The sequence below is a fragment of the Camponotus floridanus genome, unplaced genomic scaffold, assembly GCF_003227725.1.
Source record: "Camponotus floridanus strain SB8 unplaced genomic scaffold, Cflo_v7.5 scaffold11, whole genome shotgun sequence".
Lineage (NCBI taxonomy): Eukaryota > Metazoa > Arthropoda > Insecta > Hymenoptera > Formicidae > Camponotus > Camponotus floridanus.
In genome coordinates, this window is record NW_020229226.1 from 1,761,413 (window position 1) to 1,785,582 (window position 24,170).

At 38.4% G+C, this 24,170-nt stretch overlaps 1 protein-coding gene and 1 long non-coding RNA gene across 3 annotated transcripts in view; one reads left to right on the forward strand and one right to left on the reverse strand.

The window, feature by feature from the left end:
* The window catches only part of LOC105257214, a 35,260-nt gene extending 16,964 nt beyond the window's left edge, over positions 1–18,296 (reverse strand). The window contains exon 1 of the long non-coding RNA XR_889645.2: positions 18,069–18,296. This is a non-coding gene — a long non-coding RNA (uncharacterized LOC105257214). The remainder of the gene's footprint in view (positions 1–18,068) is intronic.
* LOC105257216 overlaps positions 1–24,170 on the forward strand; it is a 183,893-nt gene that overhangs the window by 125,494 nt on the left and 34,229 nt on the right. The window lies entirely within an intron of this gene.

Below are 24,170 nucleotides of genomic sequence, written 5' to 3' on the forward strand. Positions count from 1 at the left end.
TTTTCGAACTGACTTTCAAGTGAACGTACACAAAATCATTGAAACACGTTGATGACAATCGACACGATGCTCGATTATTGACGTATGTATTTATGTATAACTAAAATAGTTTATAATCATATAGCGATATCGGATCTGCGGGGAGCAAGAGCCACCGTCTCTAGAATACTTCTCCTCTGGTGGTCTCGTGCGGTTTGTCTCGTTTTGAGAACCTTTGCAAATCTCTCGAGCAGTCGCTAAACATGTTTACTCACATGCTTAAACTCGACACCCTCGACACACTACATACGTAGGTTTGTAGGCAGCAGGTCGTCACACTTTCGCGCTTTTTCCACCGCGGCAACTTTTTCCCAGGCGAGACCTTCGACTACGCAACTTTTTCCGCGAGCGCAAAAAATACCGGAGTACATTTCGCGTATTGTCGCGAGAAACACACATAAACGATTCATGCACGCACGTCGGACAATAATGATAGTGCCTTTACGCGAAACGTGGATTTAATAATTATAATAATCGTTACGAGACATCGTCTTCTCGCCAAGCACATGGAAAATGTGTATTTCGCAATTAAGGATGTTTTGTATCTATTTTTAAAATATTAAGAATTTAATGAAAATTGTACAGAATGTCCTTACATATGCTTAGAATCTTCAATACAATTTTTAAATCGATTCACTAAAGCGTTCACAAGTTATAAGGATTTTAATTTGCATCGAATTAACATGTGTTCTTATGAGAAACGTATAACAACGTCGATTCAAATGACAAAAACATATGGAAATAATATTCAGAATTTGTTTCAAATTTGCAAAAGTTTAGATACAGAGGAAATATTTGGTCAAATAATATTATACAAGTACTAACTGGTTAAAAAGATATTAAATATGATTTAATGAAGTTAACCATGCATCTGTCACAAGGCGAAATTCTCTGCCAAAAGTTAATCATTTCGATTAACAAAATTCGGAATATTTCAATAAAAACGCAATAAATATTAAAAAATACATCTCTGCAGTTAAGATCAAATTGTAATATTTCACACAATTTCTTACTCAAAATACACCAAAAGTGGATATATTCGTCAATATTGATTTTTAGTTACTTTTTGCTGGGATTATACATACAAAACATCCTTAAACAACTTTTCACTCGCCATCTATTCAATGCGCGATGATGACCAATTATTTTCGGAGATTCTACCACAAATCTGTTTGTCGCTTTCGACAAAATTAGGCTTTTCAAGGATAAGGCGAGCCATTGAACGTGGCTATTTTTGCGTCGCGCGATTAATGTGGGCGCGGATTCGCGGCGATGGGCTTTGTTGCGGTCGATATAGATTACGAGGGATGTCGCTTTGATCACTCTTTATGACCAACAAGGTGTTAAATCCTTTACGAGAACGGTCGATGCGTTTATAAACTGAAGATACCGTTTTGAGACGCGTTATTTGCACGGTATTGTCGTCGACTCATTCATAAAAGCGTGCTTCCTCAAACACCTACGCTTCCCTCTCTCTTTCCCTCTCTATCTTACTGTCTCTCACCTCGTTACCGTAGCAACGCGCGTTATTTTCATTCATACATACGTCGCGTCATACGCACGCCGCAGATTCTTTACGCACGTGAGTCATCTGCGAGCGCAGCGACAGGTAGTAGTCAGTCGACCATCGATCGTCATCGCGATCGCGAATACTTTCGCCGAGTGTATCAGTCGGAGCTTGAACGATAAGGAAGAATGAAGTTTCACGAGTGGCAGGAGTGCGCTGAGACTTGGCTAGGAGTAGGAAAAGCGCGAGAGAGGTACTTTCAGGCAAGTATACCGGAATTGCCGTTCAAATGTAGGACGGTATAAAATTAACGCGCGCGAAGGCCTGTCGCCTTTATGTCCCTTTGATAACGAAAAGTTACACGAAAGGTTGGAGGAAAAGTTTTAAACTTTCTCTCTCTCTATTTCTCTCTCTCCAGACGTATCTCACGAATGCTCTTACCGTTATGATCTTCCTGCACGGTACCGAGATAATTTTAAAGTAATGGTGAGACGGATGGACAGAGAAGTGACGGGACGTGACAGTCGGAGAGAACTATTCTGAGAAAAAAATCTGGTTGCATTAATTAGAATTCTGGTAGATTCAATCAGCAGTCTGTTGGAAAATGGACGCATCAGAATTCTTGTAGGAATTACCAGATGAATCTGATTCATTTCTTCCTGTTAAATTTACCACATTTTCTGGTTAATAATACTAAACTCCCCAGCACCAAGTCGTCTAAAATTTTTTCCATCTAATCTCAAAAGTCTGTTTAATATTCTGAATTCCAACATTATTGCATAAATTCAGTCAAGATTATTGAATAAATTATTATTTGAAGTTCAGTAGAAATTAAACTGATAAACAGTGATGCAAGAAGAGGATGCAGCTCAAACACACACAATCAGAGAGCTAGCGTCCTCTTTCTGGCACTACTGCTCAGTAAGAGAAAAAAAATATACTTTGGATTTAATGTTAATACTAGTCTCTTTATATACATTTTATGGCAAATATTGAATACGAGTTAAGTTAAGAGTGGCAAGCAAAGAAATTAATGTAACAAGAAATTTTATAGATCCAACCAGAAAATACTAACGAAATCCTTATAGTAAAATCTATTAAACGTTCTAGTTATAAAAAATCGAGTCTTATCACGATCTAGTTATAAAAAATCGAGTCTTATCACGATAACTAGAAATTCTTGTTTGATTTAACCAAAATGCCTTCAATTATATACGTCTTGTTGGTACAATCAAACGATTTTTCTCAGTGTATGATTGTAAAAAATTCGCGAGATTAAAAGGGAGGAAAAAGGAAGAAGAATAGAATCCTGTTTAAAGAAAAACAACGTATAACGCGACAGGTATGCTTTTAAAGAGGAATTAAAATTCCGATATTTAGATAAGTTTTCTTAATACACGACCTACTTTAAGTCGCATGAGTCATTTCTCTCGCTGACTGGATAGAATCGGCGGCACCTAACGCACAATTATGCGCTGACCGGACTACTCATGCTATAAGCTCTCATGTTAGTAATCGGCTCGCGGTATCTGCGGTTTTCTTTCTTTATATATCCTAATGACGTCTGAGTCCGGGTCCTTGTCTTTTCGCTCGCTGTGTCCGGCTGCGATCGCGCACTTATCTTACCGAGAAACTGATTAAAGGCAAACGACCGAGTACTTTTCCTCGCAACGTATTTATTCTGACGTATGTTTATTCTCTACAACTTTTTTACAATTTTCATTAGTCTTTTTTTGGACATTTAATATCCATTATGAGAAACATTTCCTGTTTATATTAATCTGAAGAGATATCAGCCTTCCAGATACTCGGTAATTTTTTTGCTTCAGTTGTAATTAAATAAATCATTTTAAAAAGGAAACGCAGAAACGTTTATCAGTATTTAACTTTGATAAAACGCTCGCGGTTTTTCCACTTTAATTATCAACAGGAATGCAGCATCGCGAGTCTTACACAGATTATTAATAAGCAGGAAGGGACGCGAGAACGTTGATGAACAATCTGCATTCAATTCTACGCATTCACGTTTCGCGACTTCGTTGAAAGAATATTTTAAAGTAATCTATTCCTCTTTTTAAATAGTATACGTAGAATATATGATTGTAGTTGCATAAGGAATGTAATGAATGAGTAATATTAGATGAATAATCATTTAGAATGCAACAGGTGCAAATAGTAAACGTCTGTTTTCGCGAAAAAAAAATATTTTTCTTATTCTTTCTGACAAAGATCTAAGTAATTGATCAAAGTTATCATTCGTCACCTGCTTGCTTTCGACAGAATCAAAAAACGTAGCTTGTATTACATGTATTGTTTTGCACGTATTATTTATATGCATCTCGAGCAGTGCGTCGAAAAATCGCAAAGGAGCTACCGGTTAGATCGTTAGCGAGATTACAACAGATAGCTCGAACGTGAGGCCGTTCCAGGCCACGTTCTCTACGGGAACGAATGCAACGCGACACGGGGGAAAGGGGGGGGGGACGACGACAGAATGGGCCCACAAGCATTGCGCCCGTCGCGGCAATAATGACGAAATTCCAGTCATTACCTGCTTTACGCGAATTCGCGGAAGCGAAAAGCGTGTCTGCCAACGTCGAGTTACCTCGCCCGCGGAGACGCGCTTTTCAATAACAACTGTGATATTCAATAAAATGTAAAATCTTGCATTTTCTCCCGGTATTTCTTCGACGGTGAGAAAAAAATGTCGCTCCTTTTCCCGCGGAATTGCCGCAACATTTCCGAGCCGAGCGGAAAATTGACACTTGCAAACGACGCAAATGACACCTTTCTCGACGAGGTATTACGGCAACTCGCGACACGAACGAGCATCTCTTGTGACACGGGAGCCGAAGGACGAATGTCTCTTACGTTTTTAGCATGCAGATCTATAAAAGTGTATTGTAAAGCATGAGAAAAATATTTTGCGAGATATGGAATGAGAATATGAGACTGGTGTACGAGGGAATCGACGATGTAAAACGGTGTACGATATTGTTTTCGGAGAAAACTGTTGCCACGCAAGTACGTGTATACTCGGCACGTCCTCCAACTACATTTACAGTGCAATCTCGATTTTTACGAACCTCCGACATGGCACGTTTGCCCGTTTACCGTCGCGATTTTATGGAATATATACGCTGTCCGCTATTACTAAACAAAACACACGCAGAAATATCGAGAGAGGGAATATTACCGTTCCCAAGAATATATCTCTCTCCTTCCCGCGAAATTACCAAGATCACGTGAACCCCAAGTACAACTCCTCTCTCGGTATCCCGAGTATCTTTCGAGCGGAATCTTCGGAGAAAATTGAGCGCGATTCAACTTCGTATCACAACTTTCGGTTGGTTGCATTGTTCCCAAAGTGTTTCGGCGCGCAAGTAAATAGACAACGATAGATATCCGTCCTGCCATAATGGATGATAATGCGATGCGCCAAAAAGAAGCGATGCATGAGATATAAATAAATCAGGAGAGAAAGCAGCTTCTTTCCTTCTTGAACGCAGTTGAAATCGTCGGAAAGCGAGTAGAATACGTCTGTCCTCTTTTTTTCTCTCTCTAATCGGCGACCGTGCTTGACAAACTGATCTCGACGAGAGATGAAAATGATATGCACGAACCATCATTTCTGGATGAATGCATTCGTTTCATGTTTGATATGATATATTTGAATATACCATATTTATGATACGACGTTTCCAGCTTTTCTGTCGGCTTATTTATTATTTTTTAACAACTAGAGAAAATTCGCATTCATACTTTTCTCCCATGGAAAGAATATATACAAAATGAAATCTCTTTTTTTTACACATGAAATTACGAGTAATTTTTACGGAAAGCACAATAGTAGTTCATTGCGTTGGCGAATATTATTATTATTATCGTTATATTATGATTTGAAATAGAGAGGAGAGGGAGACGTTAGGAAAGTCCTGCTGACGCTTGATTGCCGTCATCGACTCATCATGATAACGACCTACTTCCTCGAGAGATTTAATTATCTAAATTCCGAAAAGATAGAAACAAAATGCGGAAACGCGCAATCGATCGACCGAGCAAGCAGGTACGCTCGTCATGATCATTTGATACGAGGTGGGAGATTTAGTTTCCGAGTAAACACACAATAGTCATTGAGTCAGCACGACTGTCTCTCTCGTTTTTGGTATAATTGACAATGAATCACAATGCGCGCCTTTTTTTCTCTACGTTACTCTACGAGACGCGATTCATGTTGCGTGTCTCTCGACACATTTGCATTGGCGTCCGTCTCTGGCGAATTAATTATTTTGTGCGTGAGCTGGGTTCCTCCCGACGCGGAATTTATTCCGCGAAGCGAGGTTCGTTGGAATTGTTGGTTGCGTGGAATTTTACTTTCTACTATATTTTTCGGGAATTTTACTTTTTACTATATTGCTCGAGATGAAAAATGCATAACATATATATATGCACTGAGAAAAAAATCTGGTTGCATTAATTAGAATTCTGATAGATTCAACCAGTATGTCTAAACTCGCCAGCATCAAGTCGTCTAAAATTTTTTCCATCTAATCTCCAAAGTCTGTTTAATATTCTGAATTCCAACAAGATTATTGGATAAATTCAATCAGGATTATTGAATAAATTATTTTAAATTCAGTTTGTTAAAAATTCAACTAATAAACAGTGCACTGAGAAAAAAATCTGGTTGCATTAATTAGAATTCTGGTAGATTCTCAATCAGTATGTCTGTTGGAAAATGGACGAATCAGAATTCTTGTAGGAATTACCAGATGAATCTGATTCATTTCTTCCTGTTAAATTTACCTAATTTTCTGGTTAATAATACTAAACTCGCCAGCACCAAGTCATCTAAAATTTTTTCCATCTAATCTCAAAAGTCTGTTTAATATTTTGAATTCCAACAAGATTATTGGATAAATTCAATTCAGATTATTGAATAAATTATTTTAAATTCAGTTTGTTAGAAATTAAACTGAAAAACGGTGATGCAAGAAGAAGATGCAACTCAAACACACACAATGAGAGAGCTAGCGTCCTCTTTCTGGCATTACTGCTCGTAAGAGAAAAAAATATACTTTGGATTTAATGTTAATACTAGTTCTTTATATACATTTTATGACAAATATTGAATACGAGTTAAGAGTGGCAAGCAAAGAAATTAATGTAACAAGAAATTGTATAGATCCAACCAGGAAATACTAACTAAATCCTTATAGTAAAATCTATGAAACGTTCTAGATTTTTCTCAGTGTGGCAGAAGAGAAATAGAGTATAATCTATTAGATCTTAAGATAAATTGATGCATTTATCATCGATTCGTACTTTGAGAATTTCGAGATAAAGAAAATCGCGTAAGACGATTAAAAGTTTGCAAAAAGCGAGTACAGTCATGCAAATTTCTGAATTAATGAATCACCGAGACGACAGCCCGCCATCGATAATCGTGCAGGTGAAGTCACGCTGCCACTTTGTCTAGTCTCTGTGAAGGTTTTCGTTCATGTGTAATGCACATTTCTCTCCCCGACGACGATGACGACGATGTCGATCGCGTCGCAAAAAACGCTCGCCCACCGCGCGATTAGAGACCCTTTCGTAAAATCGGGTCAGAGACAAGCTGTCGCGTACGCTTTAGCTATCTCTTCCTTCTCTCGCTTCTTCTTTACGAGGCACAATAAAGGCCCCGCGATCACGCGCACACGTCGGACACCCACGCGAGCGCACACCCTCGTAAATGCACCGTTCGCATCGACATAATGGGGGCCCCGTGGACTTGCATTGTCCACTTACGGTTAAAGTCTCTCCTGTCGGATGGAGGAGGAGACGGACTGTCACGAGAGGAAAGGGGTCGAAAGGAAAGGTCGAAGGACGGAAGGAAATGGTGTATAACACACGAGACTGGGGCCCAATGTCGCGTTAGGACCGGACGGCTGGCTATGCGAATTTATGTGCGACTATACAGTGACAGTGGCGGCAAACGATTTTGCCACGATGCCACAGGACTCTAGACGAGCCCCGTTATGAACCGTTGCTATTACGTGACCAGATAAGCGTATTGGACAGTCGTTTCATCGACTTCGCTATTATTATTCACCTCGACACGTATCGTCTGCGCGTGTTTTCCGTGTTTTGAAAAAAACAGTTACGTGACATTAATTGTATTTTTGCACTTGGAAAATAATATTATTTCACAAAATTACAAATAATAATATTTGTGTAAATTTAAATGTATCGCATAAAATTAATTATATAATAGAAATATAATTGCGTGACAAAAGCGATAAAAAAGCAAGCAGCTGTTTTTCTATAAGCTTAATTTAAATTTTTAAAAATGTATAAAAACGTAAGCGACAAAAATATATGTATAACTGTACAATATAATTAGACTAGAAATAAAGATTAAACGAATGAATCGCGATAAAATATAAATATCGCGAAAGATAAAATCGATAAATAATGCATAACGTGATGAAATAATCGAGAGCTAAAATTACATTGTATGCTCGACTCAAGTAGCGAGAATTTACAAACTGCTTTCATTATCAATGAATGTCTAATTGGGAATCTCGAAAGAGCGTTAACTGAGGTGTCAGTCCACTGGCTCTTGACCTCGAGGGTTAAAGACCGAGGAAACGTATCTACTCGCCTAACTGACGGTGGCGGAACATAAATGGAGCACGAAACCGAGATAGGAATCGCGAGACACGCGGTCGGTCGAAAAACTTTTGCTCACCTGCCGCTGCGGTGGCGACACGTAACGAAGATCCGTCCTCACGCGATCAGGAAGTCTGCGGTTTTCATTCCGTACGACTGTCTCCGAAGATCTTGAGGGCGCGGACATTACTTTGACAAGTTGATTCTGACCGCAGAATCAGCGGTAAGATTACGATTTAGCTGTATATAAAGTGTCTCGGATTTCTCGCAATTTTTGCGCATCCACAGCTTCTTCCTCCATCGTTATTTCTTTAAAAATTTCTGCAAATATTTCAATTTTTATATTTAAATTTAAGGATTTTTCAAATTGTGTATAATTAGTTTTTTTTTTTATTATTTCTTGGAATAGCATTCTTCTTCGAAGGATCCAATTTGTCAGTTTTCACGAGTGTTTTTCATCGACGTTATAAATTGAACGGAAGTGAGTCGCCGCGCAAATCCGCAATTTCCACTCGTCACTTGGCAGGGAGTAACGGCAGATAAGAGTGAAAGTAAAGCAAACGGCTTTTTGCTCGCGATGCAACCGGACGATTTATATATTTTATTGCATCGGATACTCTCTGCTCGTCGAGATAGTTAACGCGAAGCATAAAGAGGATACTCCTTTTCTCGATAGTTATAAATCACGCAGAGAGGGCATGCGATATACATACGTATACATATACGCATAACGTACAGGAACTCTGGAAAGCCGCAATCGCCGATGATATCAATGTGCTTTTTATATACGTTTCGTTCAATCGGATGATTTACGATCCTCAATTTATAATGTTTACATCCCGCCTGTGATGATAGCCCGTCTTTGTTTCGACGTGTTAAACGCTGCCGTCTGTTGTCCCAAGTGTCGTAGCTCATATCGATTTCTTTACATTGTATTACAACCGAGACGTGATTCATTATACTCATCATTATCACTGGTTTTTATCGAGAATTGCACGAAACGCCTATTCCCATACTGAGAAAAATCATTTGATTGTACCAACAAGACGTATGATTGAAGGCATTTTGATTAAATCAAACAAGAATTTCTAGTTATCGTAATAAGACTCGATTTTTTATAACTAGAACGTTTAATAGATTTTACTATAAAGATTTAGTTAGTATTTTCTGGTTGGATCTATAAAATTTCTTGTTACATTAATTTCTTTGCTTGCCACTCTTAACTTAACTCGTATTCAATATTTGCCATGAAATGTATATAAAGAACTAGTATTAACATTAAATCCATATATTTTTTTCTCTTACGAGCAGTAATACCAGAAAGAGGACGCTAGCTGTCTCATTGTGTGTGTTTGAGCTGCATCCTCTTCTTGCATCACTGTTTATCAGTTTAATTTCTACCAAACTGAATTTAAAATAATTTATTCAATAATCTGAATTGAATTTATTTCCAATAAGCTTGTTGGAATTCAAAATATTAAACAGACTTTTGAGATTAGATGGAAAAAATTTTAGATGACTTGGTGCTGGCGAGTTTAGTATTATTAATCAGAAAATTTGGTAAATTTAACAGGAAGAAATGAATCAGATTCATCTGGTAATTCCTACAAGAATTCTGATTCGTCCATTTTCCAACAGACATACTGGTTGAATCGATCAGAATTCTAATTAATGCAACCAGATTTTTTTCTCAGTGCACTGTTTATCAGTTGAATTTCTAACAAACTGAATTAAAAATAATTATTCAATAATCTGGATTGAATTTATCCAATAATCTTGTTGGAATTCAGAATATTAAACAGACTTTTATGATTAGATGAAAAAAATTTTAAACGACTTGGTGCTGACAAGTTTAGTATTATTAATCAGAAAATTTGATAAATTTAACAGGAAGAAATAAATCAGATTTATCTGGTAATTCCTACAAGAATTCTGGTTCGTCCATTTTCCAACAGACATACTGATTGAATCTACCAGAATTCTAATTAATGCAACCAGATTTTTTCTCAGTGCATCATTATCACTGGTTTTTATCGAGAATTACACGAAACGCGCCGAAGCCTATTCCCACGCACAATACACAATTTTCTTTTGAAAAAAGCCTCATTATCCCGAGCAGTTGCACCCTTTTTCATTCATCGATTCAATTTTCTCTCGCACACATACATTCGCACACAACATACACACATACATACACGCACACGCATACGGCACGCGTAGCAGCTGTTCATACGCACAGTCCACCGACACGCGTGTGCGTGCGCTCTCGGCGGTTAGCGATTGGCGACAACCAGATGGTGGGGATAAGGAAAGGCGCGCGAGTGGGGGCGTCCACAATTCTCGCACACGGGGTATCGTGTGTTGTGAGTGAGTGAAAACCAGTCAGTCAGTCAGTCACTCAGTCAAGCGGCAGGTCGAGCACGCCGCTGCCATCTCGTTGGCGAGCTCGTCCTTCGTGTATTCGAGAAACAAGGAAAAAAAAAAGAGGATATCTCGAATGAGTGCAGATTTTTCCTCGCCATTCTGTAAACTCCACTGCCGTTACACTGCCTCTTACGCACTGCCGGACTGATTTCTCATTAATCGTTTCCTCGTGTATGTGAAAAAAAAAAATATATATATAGCCTCGCTTCTCGTAAAATTTCATTCCGTCGCGATCCACGCGGATATCGTGCTCGCGAGCTGTGTTCCGATGAACGTATCAGTCGTCTCCCGTATTAGTAGTGCGGTGATCGATAATCCACGCAGTAGTATATCCCGCGTGACAAGTGAGAAAAAAAATAGCCGCAAGGATGCCGAGTCAGACGACCACGATTCTGCTCAAGTGCTCTATGGTGGATGTGCCCGCGCTCAACCACGTGAAGCTCAAATCTCTTTACGGAGTAAGTACGTGCGTGTGTATGTGTGTGTGCGGGTGCGCGTGCGCGTGCAATCAGCAGACAGCCCAGGGGGTGTAACGGGACGATGTCGTCTCTGGTCGATCTCGCGAGATCGATGCCACCGTGAGAAAGATCGTGCGAAATTGCGTCTCTCGTGTATGAAGATCTTCGTTATCGAATCGAAAGAGCGTTGCGCATGTAAACAAACGCTCATTGTTTCATTCTAAAACGATAAATTTCTCTCTCGTACGCGATCGATTTATATTTCGTCTAGTAACAAAGGACGATAACGAGTTAGGATAGATTTGTTACTCTCACGAGAGAGATATTTTATTCAAATTCTAATGACACTAGCCGGATGTTATTGTCCTGTGTTAAAACGCAGTTCCGCTGGCCGACTTCTTTTGTCTGTGTCGGCTAAAAGTCGACCGATACCAGTCAAACGTAAACATGGAAACAGCTTTCGCGACCTCTGTTTGGTTTACGTGGATTTTTATTCACTCGTTGCTCGCATGATTCTAAATACACAACGCAAGTGCGGGCAGAAATTTACGAACGACCGTCTTACACACTCGAGACACGCTATATTATATTTTGAATCTCGTGAAACTTCCCTGAAACGATGGTGGTGTTCATTTTTCCGCGAATAAGCACGCGTGCGCGTCGTCACGAGACGACCGGATGGACCATCAGTCTGAGAGAAAAAAAAAATGCGAGTACACGCACGTACGCGTCTGCGGCTGCCTGCCCCGAGGGTAAAAGGGATGAATAAAAGGGAGGGTCTGCCGCGTCTGGAGATGCTTGTGCCTCATTAACGTTAACCTCATTCGATGCGAATGCAGATGCATTTACGAAGCAGGCAGTTCGTCGGGTTCGTTCAGCAGTCTCTCACGCTCGACTCCTCTCTACGTACGAATGCAATGACGTGTTTGGACACGGATGATTTTCCTAATTTATTAGATTTCGAGAAAAGGAGAAATTCATCGAAGCGCATAATTTTTGTTTGACAATGCGATCGATTTTCCTTGCGAGGAAATATGTTTCGGGACAAGAGAAGATTGTAAACTGTGATGTAGCGGAATAGTCAACAATTTTGAATTGTCTCTCTCTCTCTCTTAAGAGAGAGACCCCTGTTGTGAGAACCTCTTCTCATAATACCATGGTGTAGTCTTCAATAGGTATAAACGTGCCACTGCATTGCTGCACCAGCAGGGAGTGCAACATGAGCGCATCGGACTAATCACAACGCCGCTCGTCGTGCCGTGCATCTCGTATTGACAAGCGGACAATGGATTCGCGTTGCGAGGCGAGGAAAATGCGCCCGAGCATATTGTGTTGGAAGCTTCGACAAGATACACAATATGCGGAAAGCGCGAAAGCTCTCGGTAACGACCGTAATACCGGGAAAATCCGGTTTGTCGAAATTACATTTCGTAAATCATTCAAGGCTATCGCCGCAATCATCGACACACTACCGAGTTTTCATACGACATACAATATATGTGTACACACATACGTACGTATTTAATTTAAGTATATACAATCTGCGCAAATGTGTTACATTTCGCGTATTATGTTCATGTTATGGAACATATGCACATTTTGGAGGGAAAAGGCTTGTGGAAACTAAAATTAAATTGTAAATTATATCTCGAGATACAGCTACACAGAGAAAAATGTATACTGTATTCAAGTAAATATTATTTATTTTAAGTATATCATAAGTTTGTATATCCGCAAATATATCATAAGTTTACCACAAGCATTAAATTTAAGGATGTTTTGTATATACAAAAAGTAGCTGAAAATCAATATTGACGAATATATCCACTTTTGGTGTATTTTGAATATGAGAAATTGTGTGGAATATTACAATTTGATTTTAGCTACAATGCAGAGATATATTTTTTAATATTTATATTGCGTTTTTACTGAAATATTCCGAATTTTGTTAATCGAAATCACTAACTTTTGGCAGAGAATTTCGCCTTGTGACAGATACATGGCTAACTTGATTGAATTATATTTAATATCTTTTTAACCAGTTAGTACTTGTATAATATTATTTAACCAAATATTTCCTCTGTATATAAATTTTTGCAAATTTTAGACAAATTCTGAATATTATTTCCATGTATTTTTGACATTTGAATCGACGTGATTATACATTTCCCATAAGAACACATGTTAATTCGGTGCAAATTAAAATCCTTATAACTTGTGAACGCTTTAGTGAATCGATTTAAAAATTGTACTGAAGATTCTAAACATAAGTAAGATAATTAAAGAACATTCTGTACAATTTTCATTAAATTCTCAATATTTTGAAAATAGATACAAAACATCCTTAATTCAATATATTCTTTTAGTAATGCAGTATTTTAGTCAAGAATATTAAATTAAAACAACAATTTGGCTTGCTTACTACAATAGTTGACGTAAAGTAAGTTTGATTTTTCTTTGATACAACTTTACAATATTCTTGAAGAGAAAATAATTTCTTCTTTTGAGTACATGATAATGAGATTTTCTAACACTTGTGATGAGTATATTTTAAGATTATTATCAAGAATATATTCTTTGTTGAAGAAGACTATTACTTAAAAAAAGAAAAATAAACTGAGTAATCGCTTTTCTTGGCAGTAGAATGATATTTTTCTCTATGTAACGATAATCTTAAAGCAGTTCAGAACACGAAATGTACTTTGTCCTCACAAAAGCTTTCCCGTATTTTGTCGACACACTTAGATAGTGTATCATTTCAATTGTCAAACAGTGGCGAATTAATCTGTATGATACATTATCCGTTGTAGATGTGATTGATATCGAGCGATATCGAGGGAGAAAGATAGATGGAGAAGTAGAAAGAGCAACGTGACTGTTCGGATGCGACGAAGCTTAACGTATCTACGCGTGTCGTATCGTTTATGTTCTAAATATAAAAAGATAGGCTCGTTTCTTTCGACCACGGCAGGAGGGTAAAGTAAGCTGTGCAGGAGTATTCGCAGCAGGGACTCGGAGAAGATCGAAAAGTCAAACATGCATTTTTTTCGTACGAGCAGACGAAAGCCGTAGGATCGTGTCTGAATTTGTCAATCCATCGATAATATCCGGCTTGATTTCCCAGAATTAAACGTGTCAGATTGGATATCTCAATGCTTTTATAACGTGAGATGTAAAGTTGCGCAAATGACAAACTTTTCCCAGGTAATGATAAAAGCCGACGCGATAATCTAGAGATTAAAATAAATTCTAGAATAAGAAAAAAAAGTACGCACACTTTCTTTCAATTTGTTAACAAATCGTAAATACACGAGTTGCAGATATATCTTGCACGCGTTCGTCGGTATATCTAGATTTATAAAGATAATCTCCATTGAATCTCCTTTAATTCACACATAATTTCGTATTAAATTCCTCGGATAAATTTTTCGATGAGGCGGCGAGATAACTTGTGAGATAGGATCTACATTTTTAATCCAGTGAGAATGCAATTAACGAAAACTTTTCAGAAGCGCATGGGGTCGAGAGACACGCGCGTGCACGTGTTTTTTAATGGGTGCCATTGGAGACGCTCCATGCGTGTCCAATATCACCGACCTCATTTCCGGATAAAAAAGAAGAGATAAATAAATTGTCCGGCGAGGAAAATTGGGTGTCGTGATATCATCGTTGCGTTATCTCGATCGGATAACGACGGCGTGTCGTCGCGTTCGCGATTATCGCGATTTTGTCAGGATAAAAAAATGATTGAAAAATCACCGGCAAAGCATCTGCCACTTTTCGTCCTTCGGCGATGTTTCCTTGCTTCGAGAAAAAGAAGAGGTACACTTCGTGCGTGACAAATCTTGTTTAATTGAAGTCGTTCTCGAGATGGATGAAGTAAGAACGGAGTTAAATAACAGAGTGACGTAGCTGCGAAAAAATATATATATAGTTAAAACCATATAAGACTTTATGTATACTATTGAATACTATAGAAATATTGTATTAGTACACTGAGAAAAATCGTTTGATTGTATCAACAAGACGTATATGATTGAAGGTATTTCGGTTAAGTCAAATAAGAATTTCTAGTTATCGTGATAAGACTCGATTTTTTATAACTAGAACGTTTAATAGATTTTACTATAAGGATTTGGTTAGTATTTTCTGGTTGGATCTATAAAATTTCTTGTTACATTAATTTCTGTGCTTGTCACTCTTAACTTAACTCGTATTAAATATTTGCCATGAAATGTATATAAAGAACTAGTATTAACATTAAATCCAAAGTATATTTTTTTTCTCTTACGAGCAGTAGTGCCAGAAAGAGGACGCTAGCTCTTTGATTGTGTGTGTTTGAGTTGCATCCTCTTTTTGCACTGTTTATCAGTTTAATTTCTAACAAACTGAATTTAAAATAATTAAAATTTTCAATAATCTGATTTGAATTTATCCAATAATCTTGTTGGAATTCAAAATATTAAACAGACTTTTGTGATTAGATGGAAAAAATTTTAGGCGACTTGGTGCTGGGGAGTTTAGTATTATAACCAGAAAATTTGGTAAATTTAACAGGAAGAAATGAATCAGATGCATCTGGTAATTCCTACAAGAATTCTGGTTCGCCCATTTCCCAACAGACATACTGGTTGAATCTACCAGAATTCTAATTAATGCAACCAGATTTTTTTCTCAGTGTATTGATGTTACATACAGCAACTTTCCATCGCGAGAAACGCAGATTAAAGATTGTTGCGTGAAACGATTCTTGCGACTTTCGGGCCACGCGTCGCCGAAATAATACCGTTGCTTCCGAATATATCCCCGGCAGAAGATTCGCCTCGGGATAGAAATTGCCTCGCAGCCATCCGGTATCGCTTTAATTCGATAACCTGTTTCCTTTTTATCCGTCGATTCTGCTCTCACGGCTGTTTCTCGCATCGGTTGGTCTCATTTTCTTTTTCCACCCTGATTTAACGCGCACGGTACCGAATGACCAGGTCGGGCCCGTGGCCGTGAAAGTTCCTCTGTTTCACTCGTATGAGCATCACGGCCGTGCACGCGTCCTTCCGACAACGACCTCGCCTCTCCCCCGGATCATCCGGATGGAACCCGCTCGAGGAAAGGGAGAAATTTTCGAAAGCGATGACCAGTTTTTTTTATGGCGCGGTTGCGATCTCGTTATCCGAGCGAGTGAGCGAATCGCGTATCGTCCTTATTGAATCACGGTGCATCATGATGCATGGGCAGAGTTGATCAAGCTTCACAAATGACATTGAAATATATATTATAATACGAGACACGCAACTCCAATTTGCATGTATCTCGTTGCAATATCGGAGATTCGAATCTCGTCGAAATAATCTCCATTTTAAATATTATAAAATGATTTGTCGATAAACAGATATTTAATTCAGATGCGTACAACAAATAACATCTCTTGGGTACGATCCCTTTTTTCTATTCTGATACACGTCTTGCTTCACACTCGCGTCTATAAGTTCTTTATATTATCTCTCTTTCTCTGTCTCTCTCTCTCTCTCTCTCTCTGCTTGCGCGTTTTTGCAGCCCTCTCAAAGCACAAGCCTCCTCCACTCACTCGTCTTCGAGGCCAACGACGCGAGCTGGACCCCATTGTTGATCGATCCACGGTGAGAGGAGATTCTAGGAGCGTCATTATATTGCCTTATGCACAATCGAGGAATGATTGACTCACGAGTAAATTGCAGAAAAATGATTGCATGGCTGACGCTCGCCATCTCGCTCTTGAGAGCACTAATGTTATTATAGTGTTGTGCTGAGTATTACGTAGCAACGATTCGTAGAACTCACCTTTGAAATTATAACCGAGTTTATTCCTCGACTGTCGTAAAAGGAAAAAATGTACCTCCGAGATGTAAAGATCGATGACTAATGTACCTGATGATGCGAGAGCAGTAAATATTTTATGCGACGAGTCCGCGCGTGGCATGCATCGTTCCAAACATATATGTATGACGTCGTGGTTAATATAAAATACGATTCGCGAACGTATTCACCGTTAGCCGGAAGCCGTATCTGATCCCAGGTAGAGAAGGTTAATAAGTCACGCATGAAACTCCTCGATGATTTCTAAAGATATCGATAAACGAGCCCTGGCGATGATGGATAAAAATCCTATCCAACTTTCTACGTCATATCTCGCGATTTTTAATAACCGCGCGCTCGTGAACTCGCTCTCGGCCTGCGATCAGCTGATTCGTCACGCGTCGAAAGTGCGTGAGAGCCACGTCGCGAAATGACGATTTTTTTCACGTAAATTAATGCCTCGCTGCAGTCGTACACCACGTTTCTTTAATGCAAACGCGCGTCAATTATCTTTCGCGTGCTTTTCTCTACGCCAAGACAAGATGTAGCTTTTCACTTTCCACGTTTACGAATATATCTAGATGCGCAAGTAGTATTCCGGACGTTTTCTTTTATACACTGAGGAAAAAATTATCTTGAAATAAAAAAATTTTAGTTAACTCAAGCAAGCTATTTATTCGGTGGATACTAATCACGTATTTTCTTATATTCAAAACGTCTGTTTGCTTAAGTTAAGTATTTATTTACATATGTTTAAAAATATATATATGCTTAAAAAAATATAATTTTTAATTAAATATTTTCATTTTAATTTTACAAAATATTTATTAAAATGCATTTTTTATTCCCAAAAATTTTAAATTTTTTAATTTAAAAAAAATAATATATTTAATTTAATAAATTATAGTATATATTTTACGAAAATAGTATTTAAATGTAAAAAATATATAAATGAAAATAATGTACTTAACATGCATATTTAATTAAAATTAAATACTTTTGCTTAAATGAAATAAACAATTCCTTGCATTTAAAGCAAAAGTTTCAAGAAAACAAATTTATTTGATTTAAAAAAATTTTTCCCTCAGTATACCGAAATTTTACGCAAACTCTTATGCTAAATCTGAAAAGAAAACATGCGTATTTTTGGCACGTACCTCTGTATACATCATCGATCCACTTGTCAAGAATACATCGTATTGATTGCGTTTCATTCATCAGCAGTTTCCAAAGTCTGCAACTTTTTTCCTTCTTCTTTCGGTTCTGAAACGACGCAAATGATATAAATAGGTCAGCGATTAACTGTATGTCGCTAGTGCCAGGAGTGGTTTCTCCGATCGATGATCAACAACTAATTGGCGCTTGTGAAAACGTCCCGGCTGCGATCGCGCGCGTACGAGACGACGATTGGCAAACGTCCCGGAGCAAGTGGATGCAAACGCGCAGAAGTAACTTTTCCTCCCTCTTGAGGAATTGGGGATAAACGTTGGCAAGAGTCCCAGCGCGTAAATCGAATTGCCGTAATTTTGGCGCGTCGTGACTCTTGAATTTCGAATCTCTTGATTTGCTTCGTTAAGACAAACACCTTTCGATCTCCCACGGAATATTAATCAAATTCGCAAAAGGCTGAGATTAATATTTTAAGCTTGTACCCGATTTGATATTTATTGCGCAATAGTGCTCATTTGACGCGGTTAATATTAATTATATTAATTATGGAATTCTTGGACGGGCTCGCTTTCACGAAGCGAGTTACGTGATTATGCGCATTATGATTGTATGCGCAATATATGTCTCTTAACATAATTAAGAGGCATATATTGCGATTGACATTAATTATGTTCTCCGCGTAGCGGAACAATGTGAAACAATTGGCAGTTGCCCTACATCTCAAAAGTTGCGATTGCTTGCACTCGCGTCTTTTGTGTAAAATGTCTCGTCGGAAAAAAAAATTTAGCCGCTCTTGAGTCATTGTATTCAAAACTTACGAGCTAGAAACCCTTTCACACGGATGCGCAACGTAATTTTTGCAGATTGATTTCGTTTGAAAAAACGAACGTTTCCACAAGTAATTGCTGTTCCAGATCGAAAGTAATCATTTTAATCGATCGATTTATGTTGTAAGATTTATCGTGCTCACTTCGAGCGTCCTTGACCCGCGATTTTTGCACGCGATCGATATCTGCGCGAACGTCATTCGAGCGATTGTTTTGTTGCGCGTGTGAAAAATTCTCCGGCTGACAATAAACTGACGTCGCATTCATGGTTGAATTGAATCTCGCGCCTTTCTCGCGGGTAAAAGCGAGCCGACAACGCCTCATAATTGGAAAGCTACTCATGGAAAGCTGCTCGTGGAAAGTTATCTTAAAATTACTGTCTCACACTAACATTGTGTTGATATAAAATTATATTGCTGATATAAAATGATGTTGCTTGACATCAAATTTTTTTTTATTAAGTATGCCAGTGCGACCGCAAACATAGAATAGAAGTGTGTCAGTATAATTTCAGCGTGATTTTAAAATGTAATCTCCCACGAAGCCGCAATCTCCACGTGTTATACTCTTCGGCGAGTTTTCGACACGATCAAGATTGATGAAATTTACTTTCGCACACGTATCTTGGTTACTTGTGCCACTCATCTTGTAAGCAGATTGAGTTATCGAGTTCGATATAATCCGACATTATTTCAGGATTTTAAAGATTCCGTTTGTGAAAAAGGAATGGAAATTCCATCTCACTAAATGTCGCAGTTCAAAAACTCGCGAAATTGATACATGTCTGGCCTTTATGTTTGTCATCTCGATTACGGAGAATTTAAATCATATCGAGATAGATACTTCAAGAATAGCTTGCGAGAAAATGTTATATTCTATCGATATAAATATCATTGTAGACAATAATAATTTATTTATTGCAAGACCTCATACACGGCCAAGTGTCTTTATTTACTCGTACAATATTCACCAATCGTCGCGTTAAGATTAACATAAAAGTAAGAAGGAACACGAAGAATCTTGCTTCTGCGCGAGAAGAACGCGAGCAGCTGCAGCCGAGTCTAGTCTTTGTGCTGCTGCAGGTTGGCAGGTGTCAGATACGATATACATCTGCCAACTTGCACGTGTCGCGGGCATGTGTGCGTCTGCAGGTACATGACGATCCCTGGTGTAGAATCGGGGCGCGCCAGGTCGACGAAATGTCGACGAGCCGGTGTGCGACCGATCCACCGGCGGTATGCAAGTTTTGGGAAGCAAATCTGTTCACCTGCTGCATCATATCGCTAGGTGTGTGCCTGGGTCCGGTCTGCGTGCAGCCAGGTGTCTCGAGAAAAATCGAAAGCCACGAGGCCGGGCCTGAGATTATTAAGGTTTGCCCCCCGAGCGAGCGTAATGATAGGGTACCGCGCTCCTCGGTTGGATGAGAGTGTGTCCAACTTGATCGTATCCTTTTCTTCTTCTTTTCCTTCCCGCTGCTGCCGCCATCGCCATCGCTGCCGTATTTATGCGAACGAATTTCGCTGCTCGCCTCGCGACGTGTCCTGCCCATGTTCGGTTTCGAAAATCACGGTCAACCGCTAATTTCAGTTCCTTTTGATCATAGAAATATTCTGCTTGCGACAGTTCTTTTTTATTAATTGAAACCCGCATCTTAGAAGCATGTGGGTTTTCAGTAAGACTGATTCCTTTATTCGTCCGAAAGGTGGCTATTGCAAATTTTTATGCGGCTTTTGTATTCGCTGTTATTCATCTCTCACGTATATCTGAAATAGGACATCTCCCAGGCTCTACGATATAGTGCTGGATTCTAAATTTAGCCTCTCTCGCTCATTTGTGCGCTTTTTATTCGTCACAAAGGGGCGAAGTATCGAGTTTTATCCCCGTCTCTCCCATGCCGTTTCATCAATAATACATTATATTGATAATCTAAATAGAACTAGAGCAAGTCTCCCTGATGTTTTTCATACATCATTCAGTTACTGAAATTCTCAACCTTCCTATATAGATACTTTTCTCTCTCTCTTCTCCTCCTCATGGAAGAAAATTACGTTTTTTTTTTACTTTGATCCATTCGAGACCTTCCATCAAGGGAATTGAACTTATTCCATTCACATTGCTCGCTCCCTCCTCTTACGTTAAAGGTAAAGAGAATTCATCTCAGGTATATCAGCCATTTCCCAGAATTTACATGAATGAAAAACTTGGCCATCTGTCGAGCAAAGTTAATTGCAAGGATAAATTGCTGATTATAAGTTAATACAATAATATTCCAATATGTCAGACGGTAATTTCGCGCACGATTCGTTAAAGTTGCGTCTTTAATAATTAACAATAAAGGGAAGAGCAAAGTTGCTGGAGAGAGTTTTTAATTAACTGTGGATATGCCTCAAGAAGACAATGGACCATAAAAGCTCTTTTGCTAGGAACGAGAATATCGATCGATGATTATTAAAGATGTTTACGTTTTTTCTTCTCGGTCGAATTTTTGTTTCAATATTTTGCACTATTATTCCTTTATTTTTTTTTTTTGTAAAAGAAGAAAATTGCGGTTCGCGCAATATCGATACATTTTCAACACATTTTGATCTTGATTTAATCGAAGAGAGAGAAAGAGAAAGCATGCGAACTTTATTGCGTAGATATGTGCGTTGATCTACCATCCGTACAATCTATTTAAAAGGTTATCCACCGATGTGACATTGACAATGGCATGAACAGGCAGGTCTAATGAACCTAGTAGTGCATCGTCTCGTAACTTCCTGTCCTACCTTTATCATAGATTCCCACTACACATTTAGCATAAAAATAGCTTAAATAGCAAGATAGATTACAAATAAAAAGTCAAGCGATTACACAATATCGTACACAGAGAAAAATATTCTACTGCCAAGAAAAGCGATTACTCAGTTTTTTTTTGTTTAAATAATAGTTTTCTTCAACAAAGAATATATTCTCGATAATAGTTTTAAAATATACTCATCACAATCGTCAGAAAATCTCATTATCATGTACTCAAAAGAAGAATTTATTTTCTCTTCAAAAATATTGTAAAGTTGTATCAAAGAAAAATCAAATTTATACGTCAACTCTTGTAGTAAGCAAACCAAATTTTTGTTTTAATTTATCTTGACTAAAATACTACACTTACTAAAATTCAGAATATATTTAATTAAATTTAATGCTTGTGATGAACTTTTGCGGATATACAAACTTATGATATACTTAAAATAAATAATATTTACTTGAATACAGTATACATTTTTCTCTGTGTATACATGCATCTTATCAGTTTTTTAAATTTAATTATGGATTTTTATAATTCGCAGCATTTATATAATCATATTATCATTTGTGAATTTAGAGAGCGTACATTTTCGAGATGACAAAATTCAGTCACGTTACGTAAACGCGCAACTTGTTTCCAACATTGACTCGTTTCGATGTTAAAAAAAGAAGCGTCCCGCTAATTGGAGTGTTAGCGACACTCGTAAACTCGCTCGCTTAGATAAGAGTCCCGTGGCTATTAGATCTATTTTCCATTGTTTCGAGTGGGGCCGAGACGAGGGAACCGCAACGATCTCTCCATCGATGCGTTTGATGCGATCGCGTAGGCTCTTGACCGCGGTTCTTTATGCAACGGTCGTCTTTTTTTTCAGGATCCAGGGTCACTCTCCAATTAGACATCGATATGTAATTATAGACTCGCGTATAATTAGGGGCGGGCTCGTCGGCCTAAGAATACATCGATTTCTGTCACTGCACATTAGACGCGGGATCACTGCGCCGTTTATAAACGTCCCGTGGATCCTGATGGCAAATTATAAATCTTCCGTAATGAGTGCGCGCCCGCCTTTATAAACCGTTACTGGCTTACAGTTAATTCTCTTCGTGACTAGCGGCGATACTCTTTTTGTAAGTTGAGAGAGGAAGAGCTGTTGCGCAATCTTCACTTCCGATTGAACACTTTGCGAAATCGAACCCGCCAAACTATTTTTTCCCCGAGATTCGTTTCGATCGATCGATTCCTTTATTGAATTTTTATAAAACGGTCTAATGAAAGCTAACGACGGATGCACCGATGACGATGATGCATTTGCATGCGCATCGTTCCACATTTGCAGCGAGGCGAATCTATCGCGCTCCATTGTCCGACACTAATGAGACAAGCTTCAGTTATTCCAACAACCGTTTTGTAAAGACGTCCGATTATTTTCTGACATCTCCACGAGACGATCGTCAATTTTCTAAATATATATATATATATATATATATATATATATATATATATATATCAAGCGCGCTTTATTTATGCGCGAAAAAATGAGAGGCATCGTGTCGATATCTTTCGCCGGCCTGATTCTGTTGAATTTGTAAAAAATGTATAAAATCGATTATGGCGAGCTCGATAAATTATGCATTACCAAATTAATTATTTATTAGCGAATTTTTTAAAACGGGCATTTATAGAAGAGAAATAAATTTGCAAATAATTGTATATCAATTTTGCTTGAATATAAAAACAGCGAGACGAATTTCGAAAAGGACGATAATCGGATAAAAACGAAGCACGTCATTCTACTTTCACTGGAGAATTGAATGTTTAAATACAAGATCGACATTCGCTGCGTACGTCGAAGGGAATCGCGCGATATGAATGAGGGCGAAGCGTCAGATCGCTCGCGGCGTCATTTCTTGGCGCGCTTATCGCTCCGCTTATCGCGGACGCTCGCGGCAACGACGCACACGTGCAACGATGCGCATCCGCACACGTGTTCCCGCCGACTCGCGGCCAAGGAGCCACCCACGTTAATGCTTTGTCTCCGATTACTAAATCGCGCGTTTAGTCTACGGAGAGAGAGAGAAGAGATAAGAGGACGCGGTGATAAATTGCGGTAGGCGAAAATGGGTGAATCAAAAACTGCGTTATTCGCTGCGTTAGACGCACTGAGAAAAATCGTTTGATTATACCAACAAGACGATTATATGATTGAAGGTATTTTCGTTAAATTAAACAAGAATTTCTAGTTATCGTGATATAAGACTCGATTTTTTTATAACTAGAACGTTTAATAGATAAGGATTTGGTTAGTATCTTCTGGTTGGATCTATCAAATTTCTTGTTACATTAATTTCTTTGCTTGCTAGTCAGTGAGCCACTCTTAACTTAACTCGTATTCAATATTTGCCACACTGAGGAAAAAATCTGGTTGAATTAATTAGAATTCTGGTAGATTCAACCAGTATGTCTGTTGGAAAATGGAC